The sequence below is a fragment of the Acromyrmex echinatior genome, chromosome 11, assembly GCF_024713525.1.
Source record: "Acromyrmex echinatior isolate Ae372 chromosome 11, ASM2471352v2, whole genome shotgun sequence".
NCBI lineage: Eukaryota > Metazoa > Arthropoda > Insecta > Hymenoptera > Formicidae > Acromyrmex > Acromyrmex echinatior.
Genome location: NC_141862.1, coordinates 12,554,024 through 12,570,744, shown reverse-complemented (window position 1 = coordinate 12,570,744; position 16,721 = coordinate 12,554,024). Strand labels below are relative to the sequence as shown.

At 30.1% G+C, this 16,721-nt stretch overlaps 1 long non-coding RNA gene across 1 annotated transcript in view; it reads right to left on the bottom strand.

Annotated features, from left to right (window-relative positions):
* The window catches only part of LOC147908166 (uncharacterized), a 66,980-nt gene that overhangs the window by 17,256 nt on the left and 33,003 nt on the right, over nt 1–16,721 (bottom strand). The gene's annotated exons all lie outside the window — the stretch shown is intronic.

The window sequence follows — 16,721 nt, the reverse complement described above, 5'->3', positions numbered from 1 at the left end:
AAATAATATTCCGGCTAAATGGCGGCTCGTGAATCCCGTCCGAATGCGCGATAAAACCAATGCCGGCAACGTGTTTACAGTTTTACGAGGTGTCAGCGAAATGCACATCGCGAGCGAGCTACATCCACGTAACATCATGAACTTATACGATATCCTAAACCTTTTCTACTGTACTGTCCAGATCGTTAACCGTCCATTTTTTTCTATTATGTCAATTCCAAGAAATTTTGCTATTATTATTATTATTTATAATTTTTAGAAGAATTATTTTGAATTTTTTAATGTAGTAAAAAAGCATTTCATAAAGTTTTTATTTTTATAATAAATAAAAAATGTGAGAGAGAGAGAGAGAGAGAGAAAACATGTATGTGAATATAATGACAGTTGTATTATAAAAAAAATAACGCAAGGATATTTAATACATGACTTGTAAAAAATTATATAAAATTCTCTATAATTAATTATGACAGATAAAATTCCTAACTCTTTCATAAGCTTTATCTGATCTAGGAAAAGAACCACAATTAATCAATGACATAGTCGTTTAAAATCTAATCAATCTATGGCGAGAAAGTTTACTTGTTATAAAAAATATTAGGTGTTGGAATTAATTCGTAGCGTTTTACAAGTGATGGGAAGTACTTTCATTAATGTATTTTTTAATGCTCATGTGAAATAAATAACATTCTTTCATTAAAAACGCTACGAATTAATTCCAACACCTAATATATAAATTTGAGATATAATCAATATGGAGTTTTCTATGCCTTGTCAGTTTTCTTCAAATTCTTCTCCTTAAGAATATCTTGGTATGCTATTTATATAAAAACATGTGCTTGTAAAATGTATGACATTATACGAAATATAATTAATGTCATAATTGAATAATTAATCTCCTAATTAGCTTAGTTAAACAGGCGATTAGCAGCAGCTGTTACATGACATTGGCATGTCTTGGCCAGTATTTGATGTCGTGGGTTGCGATTTCATCCCTCTCTCCTCGTCAGCCTTCCTTGACATTGCGTGTCTCCCCGAGGGTTCCTTGAGCGTCTGATTAACTTGGTATGAAATTATGTCCCATCTTTATACCCTCCTTAATACACCTAGACTTATGTGTAGTATCTAAGAACTCTATGATTCAGAGGACTTGAGTGATTTAAGCATCTAAAATCTCCGAGATTTAATAATGTAATTTATGACACTTTACAATAACTTAAAGAAGAAAACTATGTGTATATATATATATATATACATATATATGTGTGTGTGTGTGTGTGTGTGTGTGTGTGTGTGTGTACATTGTATACTTATATATGTAAGTATAATATAATATAATAAAAATTTTATTATCTGAAAATTTAAAACTTCAAGATTTTAATATTCTAAAAATAATTCTGTGCAAAATAAAATTCAATTTTATGACTAAAACGAGATATATCAAATAAGATTAATATTTAGATATATTAATGTTTTCAAATTCTACAAATTTTATGAAACCTGTTTTATAAAAAGTACGAGAAGTTCAAATTTAATTTTAATTTTTTCATTTAATTATTTATGTCTGAAATCGTTCCGCGTTCAAGTCTCTCAGAATCAAACAATTTAAAGGTTTAATTTATTCAAAATCACAAACAGTTTACGAGCAATCTAAATAAATTTAAATATATTTAAAAAATACAAAATACTTTAGTTTGTATTTAAAACTTGAAATAGAAGCACTCGAGATTACACCGATTAGATCATTTATTATGTCAAGCCCTTCGTCATTTTCTAAAGCTACCCTTGACTCAACGTCAAATTCCTCAAGCCCTTCATCTCTCCCTTAACAGTTCGCACCTCGACTCATCCCCTCATCCCAGCCATGTCGGTTGCAAGACGCTACAGCTGCAGCTGCAGTTCTCGCGTGCATCCGCAAGAGGAGGTAGAGGAGAAGGATTACAGGGAGGATGGGTATATGGCGTGGGATGATTGTGGGGGCAAACGTAGGTGGGGGTGGGTCGTACATACGCGGCCGGTGCATGCGGTAATGGCGGTGCATACGGTGTACCAGTCAAACGCATACCGTATTGATTTTAATATCTGTGTAGGAAATAGAGGAAGAGGAGGTGAAGAGAATAGAAGAAGGGGAAGGGGGGAGAGAGAGAGAGAGAGAGAAAGAGAGAGAACAGAAAGGAATGTAGTGGAAGAGGAAGCTTTTACACGTCATTTAGGCACCTGTGGCTGTGACTTCTGATGCGTCAGCATTTTATTCGCGTATTAAAGCGCATTGGCAAGTTTATTCAAGTCGATTTACACTTTTGTGTAGAATCACGAATACATTATACACACATTTCAACATCCTCTTCTTTACGTTCATTAAAACGTAATCTTATTCACAACATTATTTTCAAATCAAGTTTCATAAAATAAAAGCAATAATTTTTTAGAAAGACACATTGTATAAAGAACTTTATTTTAACATTGTCACTACTCCGCGAGATGAAATAGATAAAATAACTATCCCCGAATATCGTTTAAAATTAATCTGCTGATTTGATTAAAAATTCGTTCACTCATGAAACTAATTTGAAACGTGGGATTGGATAGTAGGGTGAGATAGGTTTGTAAATGACGAACGCACTAATGGTAAGTGACAGTGGCTAATTAATTAGTATCGAATGTTCGACACAGCAAGAGCGATTAAACGCAACATCTGAAAATCCTAATCACTTACAAATTAATCCGGACAAACATACGCGCGGCAAATAACAGTAATAGAGATACGAGTATTATGAGGGAGTTTTTGCAGTATCATGTCCAAATAACGTGACTTTAATGTATATTGTATCTGGATACACAATGGTATTGCAAAAACTCCTTATTTTTAATAAAAAAAAAAAAAAAAGATAATAAATCTCAAAATCATTTAGATATTAAAACAGTGAAAAATTTCGCGTATGTATAGTAAATAAATATTATTTAATAATTCTGTAATTCTCTTTTACTACTTCAGTTATTAATAAAATAATCAAAATCTTTTGTACTAATCATATTGACTAAAAGTAATTATTATTTTAAAAAATTTTGTATTGTTGCATTTAATTAGTGGAAAATATGCTAGTACTATATGTATATGCCATTATATAACGCAATTATTTCGGTCGATTCTATCGAATAAAAAATATAAATGAAAAATATACATAGTGTAAATAATATAAATAAGTAATAATAACAACAATAACAAAGCAATTAATATAATTTTCTATATACGACTGAATTATTATTAACACGGAGGTGTTAATCTGTCCGAATTGATACTAAATTTGGTACATAATGCAGCTCGAAATAACGAGATAAAAGAAGAAACAATTTACTTGATATGCTAGCGTTGCTCATAATAACAAAACTTGTTATAAAGATCGAAGTATAAAAGGATTAAACTAGATATAACCCGTATCGCTTTTGTTGGTGAATTAATCACAACTTAATTGAATCTAGAGAACACACTATGTAGCTACCAAGCAAACCAAACTGCCCTGTTTACTAAAGGCATTCATCTGGAATAATACTCCACAGCTTTATTACAATAAGATTATTTATTTAGGATCTATGGCGCGATAATTGTGGTAATATATAATTTCCCGATAATAAAGTTAATAATCATTATTACGGCATCGTTAAAAGGTATTAACTGTTTATTCAATATTTAAAAATTATGAAAATTACCTGCACTACAACCAAATTTCCATGTTTACTAAAAACACTCACCTGGAATAATAATTTATGCGGCTTTACACAATGAGATTAGTTAGGATCAGCAAGAGTAACCGTTGTAACAAATATATTTTCCAATAATCAAGCCGATACTTGTTATCAAAATCATTAAAAGTAATAATTGTTTATTCAATACCTAAATATTGAAAAATTATGAAGAAGAATTATAATAGATTATATATATTGTTTAGAAGATTTAATACTGTAATGATCATTTCTCATTTTTATTTCTTCTAAAGTTGAAAAAATTCATATTAACTTTTTCAATGTCAATGAGATACAGATATAAACTGATACATTATGAAAAAAAAATTTATTTATTCCACGAAAATAAATTTTTATAAAGAATTTTTTAATCAATTAATGAATAATCAACGAACAATAATAAAAATTTGAAGAGGAAATTTAAATTTCGAATTTATAAATTAAATATAACGTTAACTTATTAAACATAAACTATAATTTTTATTAAATTTCCACGAGTAAACTACTACATGAGCGATTTGGGATTATACAAACGATTATATTGCTAGAATTAATTGAGATCTATTATTGAGGACAAGATTTGCGTCCGTTACATGACTTTGCCGTATTTAGCAGTTGACAGTGGGCAACTATATAACCCATTGTTCTGCCCCGTAACTGTAGGATATTGTACTTTAAGTGATTCCTGTATACTAATCATCTGTCACGTGCCGTACAAGATTGACTTTCGGTTGTATATAATAGAAAAAAAAAGATAAAAGTGAAAGAAACATAGGATATGGACTAATACAATTAAATATTTTTTTTGTTATAAATTCTTTGATATTCATTCGTAGATTGAAATCAATTTTTCATGAATAAAAATGTAAAGAAATCTTTAGTTTCAAATTAGAATTTAATTTCTTGAAAAAGAGAGACTTTTGGCAAACAGCCTCTGGGAAAAAAGTATAAATGACAAAATCGAACTATTTAATTAATGTCAAATGAATGTTATTTTAATATGATTTTTAAAAAATATTTTAGAAATCTTATTATAAAGAGTTAAAAGAATTAAAAATTAAAAGAAATAATATTTATTATTAGGTGTTGGAATTAATTCGTAGCGTTTTTTAATGAAAGAATGTTATTTATTTCACATGAGCATTAAAAAATACATTAATGAAAGTACTTCCCATCACTTGTAAAACGCTACGAATTAATTCCAACACCTAATATTATTCATCTCTTTCAATATTTTTACTAGTGGAAAATTATCTTCAAATTCATGAAAAAGATTTTAAAAAATATCCAATGGTTTTTTAAAATTCTTAACCATTAAATTATAACAAATGATAATAAACGTGTAGAATAAATATTAACGTGTACAAAAGAAATAATATAAAGTTTAGCAATTTATTCATTCAATTTTATCGTAATATTTACTTTACAAGTATTTACAAAATAAATATCTCTGTGATAAGTAAATATAAATAAATATAAAATATATAAAATAAAACGCTTAATAATTTATTCAGTCCATTTATTCCAATAAATATTTCACATTTTAATATACGAGGCATTTAATGCATGCGTTTCTGTTGTGTTGTACTACCCAACATTTTCATTTGCTAAGTATACCCAACATTTCTCAAAATATCGCACATTGGCCTTTCTCTATAAGGCTTTCTCTCCTCCCCCGAGAACCCGTCGACGAGACATAGGCTGCTGGATAGGACAAGGGTTGGCAAGAATGAAGAGGGGAAGCAGGGGATAGTAGACAGGGGATACGGACTTCCTTCTTTGTCGGCCAGGGAGTCGAATGGCGGACAGACGGACGGGTTAAATTTGCATGGACGCTTGTCTGCGTTTCCAATTTCACGCATGCACACATTCAGCAGTCCCGGGAACAGTTTGGGCAGTCGGCAAGGGAGGGAGGAAGGAGGAATGGCTGATAATAAACGGCGTCGATCTCGGCATAAATCAAGGCCGCGAATCCCGGCGCGCATCTTCGCGAACGAACGGAAAAAAAAGGGGGATTGGAGGATGGAGAGGGTGAGAGGAGTCGGTCCATCGACAACGGCCAAATTAATCCGGCAAGCTTAAACAAGCGGAAACCATCCCCACAAACCTTACCCTCTTGCGGCGAGGAATTCCCGCAACGGACCGCGCAGGATTCCTGTTGCATTTGCATGTGTTATTATTACTATCGTTTAATATACATGGCGTGCCGGAATTATTTGATTCAGTACAAATTTTGTCTTAACAAAGACAAGAGACGAACAACTTCCGGTAAATACATAAATTTAATATAATTAAATTCAATATAACATAATATAAAATGTGAAAATTTGAGATAATAAGTTTTATTCCGATAAATTTTATAAACAATTAATTACGTCATTAATCAATTTCGATACTGTGGAAATGGAAAAACAAATCCGAACTTGAGTCAAAAGTCTCGTTGAATTAAAATTATCGATTCATAAAACACCTTGCAAATTAATTTTTTATAAATCTGAAAGCTATTTAAGAGATGAAATATTTGGAGAGATATACGAGATCCGTTTTTTATTTTAAATATACATATCTATGCTTAAAGTGTATTGAATTTCTGGCATCTCAGATTTTGCAAATCGTTCGGGGATTTAACGAACACCATAAATATTGATAATTGATAACGATTTGCAATTCGCGGTGTAACTAGAATATACATGTGATTTTTTTGACATATCGATTGTTATAATCGGCTTAGTCGTTCAGTTGCTATGGTGAAACGTGCGGCGAGCTTTATGCGAATGTACGCAGGCATTTATACACGAAAGCTTCAACGATCTTCCAAACTTTTTACGTGAAACAGACTCGCAATATCTTTTAATACCTAACATTTTTCAAAATATTCCACTTTACATACGTTAAGTTAATTTAAAAATATTCACTGGTTACATATTTCGTAAAATAAAACGTAATTCTATTAATATTCATATCTTGAAATGAATACATTTTTTCAATTATTATATTGAATATTTTAATTAACGCGTAAGACCTTAACTTAGATGTCGAAAAGATCTCTCGGTAATCCATATGATGCATGTGGAACTTGACATTAAAAAATGAAAATCTTCCTTTGAAATACCGAATACACAAACGCGATGCGATCCGACAATTCACACGCGTAAACAGTATAAATGCGAAATATCATGATTAATTACAAGGATGATTATTCCTCTGCAATCACGCGCGTATTTTATTCTCTCCGTCTGTACCTTTTTTTTGTAGAATCGAAAATTTGTTGTACTATTCTAGACTTTTAAAACAATGTGAAAAAGTTTAGAGTTACTTTTTAACATCTTTATTATTAAATATTGAATAATTTTCTCGATGATTTTACGAGAGAAAACCCTCTTTTTTTATTTTTGAAAAATTTGAGAGTGAAATTTTGCTTATGCCAAAAAAGATCCAAAAAAAAAGACGAAGAGTTAAATGTTCAGCATTCCCAACATATTTGGACATGTGATTCGTCCTCGACAGATATAAAAGTTGTGGGAGAAAATAAACAGAAAGGATGGTTATGCTAAAGCATCTAAAAAAATATAACTAAATATATATACATCTGAAAATAATTTTGTTGAATCATCAAAATAATTATGCAGGACGTTCAAACTGCACTGTTAAATTCATAAAGTCAAATTACAGTTAATTTAAATTACTTGTAATCATTTCTATAGGTCGCCACATTCAATATCGTTAATTTAACTAAAATAATAATAACGTTAAACTAAATAAACTAATTTAACTCAAGAAAATGTATTAAATTTGACTCAAATTTAAGTTATTATTTACTAAATGTATACATTAATATGGACATGGATATGTATAATATGTACATTTATTTTGAAACTGAATACCATAACCACTGAAATGGATTGATTTACATTTTGACACACATGGAAGTTAAAAATCTAGCAAAATGTTATTTAACAAGAGATTGGATTGTTCCTTTGATACTAAGTAACACGTATTACTATAGAAAACGTTTAGCGTCAAAACTTTTTTCAACATCTCTCATCACGCTTGAGAATCCTATATAATTATTTTAACGGTCGAACAAAATTATTTTCAGATCTATATCTAACTAAATTTTCAGATAGATACTTCAATAAATCGTTCTTTTCATATATGATGTGACACTCGATCTGCACTTCTGATATGATTTCTCGAGAGAGACAGAGTCCCATTCGAAATTCTCACAATCCACTTACGTCGCGTAAAAAACATAAGAAATGCAAAAATGCAGAGACACTTCAGCTACGTGCGAACATTCGAACGGCGACAAGTAAGACGGGAATTGTGTACGTGTTGCGGTGTTGAAGGTGAAGGTTAAACGTCACGCGAACCACGCCCGACTGTTGGGTTATACATTATATTGTAAGAGTATACAACAGTCTGACAAAACGTGATGTGACAAAACGATATGTGATACGTGTGATAACATATAATTCGATACCTCTCATATATCAAATCCGTTACCGCAAAGCGATTCTCGCAAAGTACAGTCTTTTCACGAAACGGAATGTGCTTGTGATAATTGTTAGCGTTTTTTCAGTGACAGAACTGGTACGCACTTAGTGCACATTAAAGCCATTATACATACTCTAAATGTAAAACTAAGATATCTTAATTAATAAAATATCCAATATATATTTTAGCAAATAGTACAATAAAATGCGTTGAGGATTTTACTTTTTTTTTACTCGCGGTTTAACTTGATTCTATATTAAACACACATTTCTTTACGTTAATTTGTGTGGCTTTAAAGTGCACTAATTCTACGAATGAAAAAAATGCTATATGAGATTCTAAGAATAAAAAGTCATCATGATAACATCAAAATGGTTGCGTTCAGCAGAAAAAGCAGTTTTGCAACTGTTGTAAAATTTTTTAATATAATTTGTTTATACTATAATGTAAAAAGAAAGGTAACATCCCGTGGATGCGCAGTAAGAGAGTGAAGAGTTCGAGTCAAATTTGATTGGCTGTACAATATTGCTATTGCCATTATGTACAATATTACACTTTTCTTTTTCATCATGACTTATATATTTATCAGATTCAATGAGAAACTAAGGGCAAGATCAAGTATATTAATCTTTAAATAAGTAAATGGCAATTCCACGCATAGTTCTGGAAAAAGAACAAGATTTTTAAGAAAATAAAAAATATAAAATAAGAAAATAAGAAAATTAAAATATTACCCAGAAGTCTTAAAGTTCATTATATATTTTCATTATACATTATACATTTCTTTTATTTTATATAAGGATATAAAAAATGTAAATTTAACTCTATATGTATTAAAAATATAATATACCGAAAATATTACAAAAATATAACTGTAAAGATAAAATTTGTTTCGAATGTTCTGAGCATCTTCTTATCTATTGAAAGATTAAAGAATTTTACAACAGTTGCAAGTTGTAAAGCTGTTTTTTCTGCTGAATATAGTCATGACTTTAAAATGATTATTATAAAAGCAAGAGCACACGATAAAATGATAGCCGATTGTTATGTCGTTTTTAGAAAGTCCTTGGCAATTATATATTAATGTAACAGTGTGTATATAGATGCCAGCACAATTTTAATTGTTTTATATAAATGACAAAACAATCAACCAACATTTCATCTTAATATTGTGTGTTTTTGTCCTAAAACGAGTTTCGATCAGTCACGATTCATTTTTATGTCATTTTGACGCTTTCAAGACATGGTGTTCTGCTTGAGACGATGAGAAATAAAGTCACTCTAGATTGATAAAGTCAAATTCCCATTATTTTGACGCAAAGATGCAACTTTATATAAACGTAGTTTGTAAGAGAAAATAAGGCTGAAAATGTAAATGAATTACTTTTTGTAATCAGTTTTGTAATCAATATATGGACGAAGAAATATGTTTAATTTGTACGTATATTTTTTACTTTAATATCCTCATAGCAAAAAACTTCATAGTGATGTCACAATAGATTCACAAGTAGATTGTAATGTCTATGAAATTATCGAAAGGCCACAGTAACATTATGTCTTAATTCTTACATACCATAGCAGTGTCACAGTGAGAAATACAATTTTTACCACAGATTCATATCAGCGTAGCGATATCACCTGTGATATTCACACCTGTGACTTTCGCTATGACTTTGCTATGATCATGATGTGATATTACACCTGTAAAAAGCGGACATTCGCATGTTACCATGATGTTTTTGTAATATTTTTTTGCTATGAGAGAAGGATTTATTCGTCGTTGAAACTTTAGTGCATAAAAATGCAGAAGGTAATGTAAGTTCAGAAGATGGAAGTTCATATTACATATAATGTAATCACCGAAAAAAAAAATAAATTTTATAAGAGCTAAATGTTTAGTTCGTCGAAAAGTGTGTAAGAAATTTTGCACAGATTAAGCTGCATCTAATATATAAATAAAATGCGTGCATTATATGCACTATCTGCCATTTTGACGCAAAATGCTAAAAAAATTGAATATATCATTGAGGTACTTTATTAATTTACTTTAGATGAGAAGGTGATTATAGATGAGAAGAGGCGATGTGAAGACATTTGTATCCCCATCGAATCGTTTCGAAATGTTCCGATATTCACCACTTAACTTTTATTTAACGTTATATTAGATTACATTTCGACGCTGTATTGTATAATATTATATTTCATTGCCGTTTGTATTAACACCTTTGTATTAATACGCAATTCGTACACGCAACGCATATACGCAACTTTCACGGACAAAAGAACGACGATGAAACGATCTTCACGTAGCAACAACGCAACGCAAGTAACTGAAGTGACGTAATAACTGAAGACTGACGCGATCGACTGCGGCGACAACTTTACGCGATTCAAATCTACAATGGCATGGCGCATTCGATAACTCGACGCGACCGACGTTTCGAATTTTTGATCGCAATTAATTCTGTCCCAGAATTTCATTAATTAACTCGCCCGTCTGATCCATTTAACACTTTCAATATTAATAAGCACACACCTTTATAATTCGTAAAAAAATCCTATGAAAGTAATAAACTGCGACGAAAAGAGCCAGACATTGCTTATTTCACCTCCGCGTATATTTACGCTGCAGCGAATTACGTAAATTATTACTATCGACACAAAAGCAAAATTAATTCAAACCATTGGCATCACAATTGTCACAGATATTTCAACCATTGAATTGCCAAATTATTTCAAGCGTTGAATTACCGAATACTAATTTTAATTCAAACGATGTAAAAATTATTTATGCGATGTGTTATTTAAAATGTCCTTCTGAAGAGCGAAAGTTTTTCTTGGAAATAACTATCACTATATCTGTTACATGATTCAACAATTTGCACACGTAAATGAGAAATGTCGTATAATTACGACCAGGCATAGAATGCGTTCCGCATGATGCGCATGACGTATCATTTCAATTCTTCCTTAATATTCGATGAACAACAAAGATAAAATGATACATCATGCGTGAAACGGAACGCATTCATAATTACGCATTCGACATTCTCGACAAGCTCGCACGCACAATTCGTCTCCGACAAGTAAAAACAGCAAGGTGAATATAAAGATACAACTCAATACAACACTTCCGATATGTATTTGATATTTCTAGTTTTAAAATCCGCGCACACGATTCCACTTAAAATCATGGTACATAGAAAATTATAAACGAATCGACCAATCACAGTCGAGAAAGTGAGACAATAACTCTCGTAAGCAATAACAAATAAAAAATATTGAACATAAATGAGCAAAAAAGAACATATTCGGACAAAGCGAATCTTAATGTCTGATATCATCAAATTAATATTATAAAAATATTATAATACATTATAATATTTTTGTAAGAAGCTTATAATTTCCAATTTAAGCAAATAAGTTATTTACAGTTTAAAAGATGCTCATTAGCATTATATTATTAAATTACTTATCAATTTAATTTGTGATGTACGTACTCCAACTTCAATTTAGAACTGTGTTTCAAAATCGACAAATAATCGGCGCGCAATTTACTTGAAAAATTGTAAAATTTACACAAAATTTTTATTGTTAGTCATCAAAACTTGTTTTAACCGAATATAGTCTTCTTCGCTTATTTCTGTTAAACACTTCTCGATTGATTTTTATTTAATATTGTCAAAAATGTTGATTTGCTTGTTGCTTTATGTTTTTTAATGTGTCACTGATTTTACAACATATAAAAAATACGAAAATTGCAGAAATATCTCCATTACGTGTATTTAAACCGACATGACAGTAATTGAGGCTCGGATTATATGTATCTGTCTTATGACTGCTCCAAGATTAGATAGTATTTTCCATATTACTGCAATAGTCGTTATATATTATAAGGATATTTATAATGTCTATGATGTGTAATACACATGATACATGTATGTAATTCAATATTCTCTTGGAAATTAATTCGCACATATCATCTCGTTGATTTTTGCAGAATAAAATTTGCGAAGTGGGATGTGATAAAGACACGAAATTACCATCGAATCGCGTTTCGAAATATTCCATTATTTACCGAGTATTACAAATGCATGTTGCAAAAAATTATTCATCATCATTGTTATTTGACATCAAAAAATATCATATAAAGAGAAAAAATTATATAATATTTTATAATGATATATGTATATATATATATGTGTGTGTGTGTGTGTGTGTGTGTGTGTGTGTGTGTGTGTGTGTGTGTGTGTGTGTGTGTGTGTGTGTTGTGTGTGTGTGTGTATATATATCATTATAAAATATAATTTTTTCTCTTTATACGATATTTTTTATATGATATATATATTATATATATATATATATATATTATACTTTTACTTATTAATACAATCGCAGTCGCAAAATATTAATTAGTGACGATATGTAATGTGTATGAGCGTCAAAAGTTTCAGATTGCTCGTTGGCTATTCGATCTTACGTTAAAGAAACTTTATCATTATTAATGCGACCCGTCATCACATGTTGCATTAATTGATTTCATTAATTATTACGTATATCAAATATACGTCTACTAATACATTATCGAATTCCTAGACGTAATGCGTCATATAAATTTTTTAAGTGCTCTGTCTATAGAATTTTTTACGAATTAAATTGCTTTTTATCGAAAAACTGTTTGCATTACTAGTCAGTACATATTCTAAGATGGATTGCATTAATTAGCAGCGCATAGAATCATTTATATTCTTGTGATTTAGCAACATCACTTCCTTACTTCTAAAGTTTGAAAAAGTCATTTTTATTTTACAAAATCTTAAAAAATCTATCTTTTTTTAGTTGAAATGATTTTAACGATTTTTTTAAACTATGCTATTTTAGTTATAATGATTTTTTATAAAATTTATTGTAGTTCACTTCTGATAACAATGTTCAACATCCAAATTCTCTCTGCTATGTATACCCCGAAGATTTTTTTACAGTGAACACAATGCCGTTGACAGAATTTGTCTAGCATATCAGAATTTTTAATAAATTGAGGTCAAAGATGACGTTTTCAACATTTTTTTAAAGCAAAGCAGAAACCTGTATCTAAATAAAATCGATATCGAAACGTACAATTCAAGAGCTTTCAATTTTAAGAGTTTGATGAATTTTAATTCATAATCGAGTATGACTTTAATATTTTCATCAAGTTATGGCTACTTAAATTTAAATTGACATCTAGTGACAATAACGATAACATCTCGTGATTTAAATTTGCAAAGTTTGATCGCATTCAACATTTATTTTAATGTCTCTCTCAAAATATTGTAAAAGAAAAAGGATCGAAATGTCAGAAGTCGGATCGAACGTGTTATTTATTAATAAGATTTTGTGACTTATTCTCATATACACAAGATTTGTACTAAGTTCGTTTTTTTGTATCAAATTTGTCAAACATGTTACGCAAAGACTGGATGATTTCGTGAGCCATTCTCTATAAGAAATTATCTATATCTATTTTTGCGATTTAGCGGCAACGTGACGTTTAATGACAACGTCAGTAACATTTCGCGATTTGAATTTTACAACATTATTTAGTCATATTCGATATATTTAAAGCATCAAATTTCCGTAATTAATTGTCTCTATCAGTTAAGCTCACGACACACAGAAAAATGAAAGGCAGTATGACATAAACCGTAAGTGAAAGTAAATTGGCCAATCATATTAGAAAACATAAGGCACAGTAGATAACGTAAGCAATAATACGAGATGTTGATTTATTTATTAATACTTACATCTTACTGCTCAAGTTTTTTTTGTGTATCATAGCCTTTATATTTTCACGATGTTAAAACGTAAGAGTTGTCACTCCATCCGCGCAATGCAATTCGTTGCAACGTGAAATAGTAAGCTAAATCCAAGTTGTCCAGCTTTCCGTCGAAGTTTATTATCCAGCAGTTCGTGCGATTTTTATGGATCAAATGTGATTTGCGACTATTAATACCGAGCGCACCAAATTCAATATTGGACGAGCGTTATTGTATCGAGCAAATTAGCACAATTTCGATGCAAGATGTATTAATATCGTCGATCGCACTCGTTGAAAATTCAAACCGCGTAAAGTTGCTACCATCGCAAGACTGCGTTTGGAAACTTCAGCCAAGTGTACGAGTCTGTTATGTTATCCTTGTTTTATATCTAATGAACGATAAAGCTAAAATGACGCATCAAGATACTCGGGTGAAGTTTCCGAATGCAGTCCTATTATCGTCATCGTCGTTGTCACCACTGTTCAGTCCTCGCGTCGTTGTAAAAACATTTTCTTTTTCGCAAAAATGAGTGGCGTACATATCAATGTTACGAATTATTAATCCTCTAATGGCACATTTATTTTCAGCATCTTCGAACGGCACACATGAGTCATTTGTATCTGACTCGATTTTAAGGCTCAAAAAATTCTGTAAAAATTTACACATGTTTTTTAAGATCTTTACTATTAGGTGTTGGAATTAATTCGTAGCGTTTTACAAGTGATGGGAAGTACTTTCATTAATGTATTTTTTAATGCTCATGTGAAATAAATAACATTCTTTCATTAAAAAACGCTACGAATTAATTCCAACACCTAATAAATTATTCTACTATGTAGATATTGGAAAAAAGTTTAGAAAAATTATGAAAATTACTTTTCGCACCAGAAAATAAGAACTATTAGAAAAGTGGCATGGACACGAATAACTCATGTGTGCCGTTCGAATATTAAATATCGAAACGAGTCGAATCACGCACACAAGTGTAACATCAGCGTTAAACATCGATAGTAAATATTAACATACATACATGGAAAGAACGATTTTGTGAAATATCTAAAAGTTTAGCTAAATATAGAACTGAAAATAATTTTATTGGATCATCAGAATAATTATGCACGACTCTCAAGCATATAAACAGTTGCAAAAAGTTTTGACACTAGCAACAAGTTTGAGTGTTCTACATAATTATTTTGATGGTCAAAAAAATTATTTTTAGATCTAATTAAATTTTTAGATACTTCAGTAAAAGTGTTCTTTCCATGTATATATTCTAGAACAATGGAGTAATATTTCTCGATGTTATCATCTCCTCTTTATGGATTTTCGCAAGAAATATTGTATTGATATCGGGAAAGCATCGAATTACAAGTATGCATTGTAAAATCATAATTAGTAGCAGTGTATCTTGTAATTTGTAATATAATATACTTGTCCGATGGATAAACGTTAACTTTAATCTTCATGCAGTTATAAATATACAGGTACATAATCCCTTACAGAAATCTAATGCTAGTCAAAACTCAAAGACAATAATTAATTACTTATTTGAATATTAAAAGCACTGTTCAGTATTTTTAACAAAAATAAAATTAAAATTAGAATCAACATTGGATGTGATTTAGTTTATTAGCAATAAAAAATATCTCAATATATTCTATCAAAGATGATAAAATATAAACGTTTTGGCTCTGTTTTAGATTTTTCTCGGTATATAATGTAGCGAAACTGTTATGAGTGTGACGCATTTAACATTGTATCAAACAGAGTTTCACGTTCAATAAATACTATAAGGAGCATCATTATAAAGATATATCGACTTTGTAAAATCTAATAAATTAATGATTGAATGGCAACTATTCAAATTTTTCAAAAATGATCAACACATAATATATTAATTCTTTAGTGAGGTAAATATATCAATTCTTTAGTGAGTTAGAAGATGTAACTTTTTCCTAGTTATATTAGGTGTTGGAATTAATTCGTAGCGTTTTACAAGAGATGGGAAGTGATGGGAAGTACTTTCATTAATGTATTTTTTAATGCTCATGTGAAATAAATAACATTCTTTCATTAAAAAACGCTACGAATTAATTCCAACACCTAATATAAGATGTAATAAATATGATGTGTTTTTCAAGAAACTAATGATCTGGTCCACAAATAAGAATCTTGTGAGGATAAATTATTAGGTAGATATATCAAAACATAGAAGCATTAATCCTTTATAAACAAACTTGTGTACAAAAAGTCAAGTACTTCAGTGTTTTTTGTACTTTTAGTATTCCCCAAATAAATAATTAATTACTGTCTTTTAATAATAAATTGGTCAGTATTAAATTGGCTAGTATTAGATTTCTGTAAGAGATTCGAGCCTCAGTTATCGTGGCCACCTAAACATTTACACGTATCTCAATTGAGATATCTCCGCGATTTTTGTTACGTATCTAAGTGAATCACGTGCGCGGATTTTATACTAATACTTGTTTCCACTAATGTAGATTAACTTTAATCTTGTGTCAGTTCAATTTACTCAGGACTGCCGCATATAAGACGCCTTTGTACAAAAGAGATTTTACCGCCCCTCTTAATATTTCTATTTATCAATCTTTTAAATAAATTTTTTTTTTTAATAATTTTTAAAATATACTTGAAAGAAGATGCAACTTCTAATTTTGTTCTTTGTGT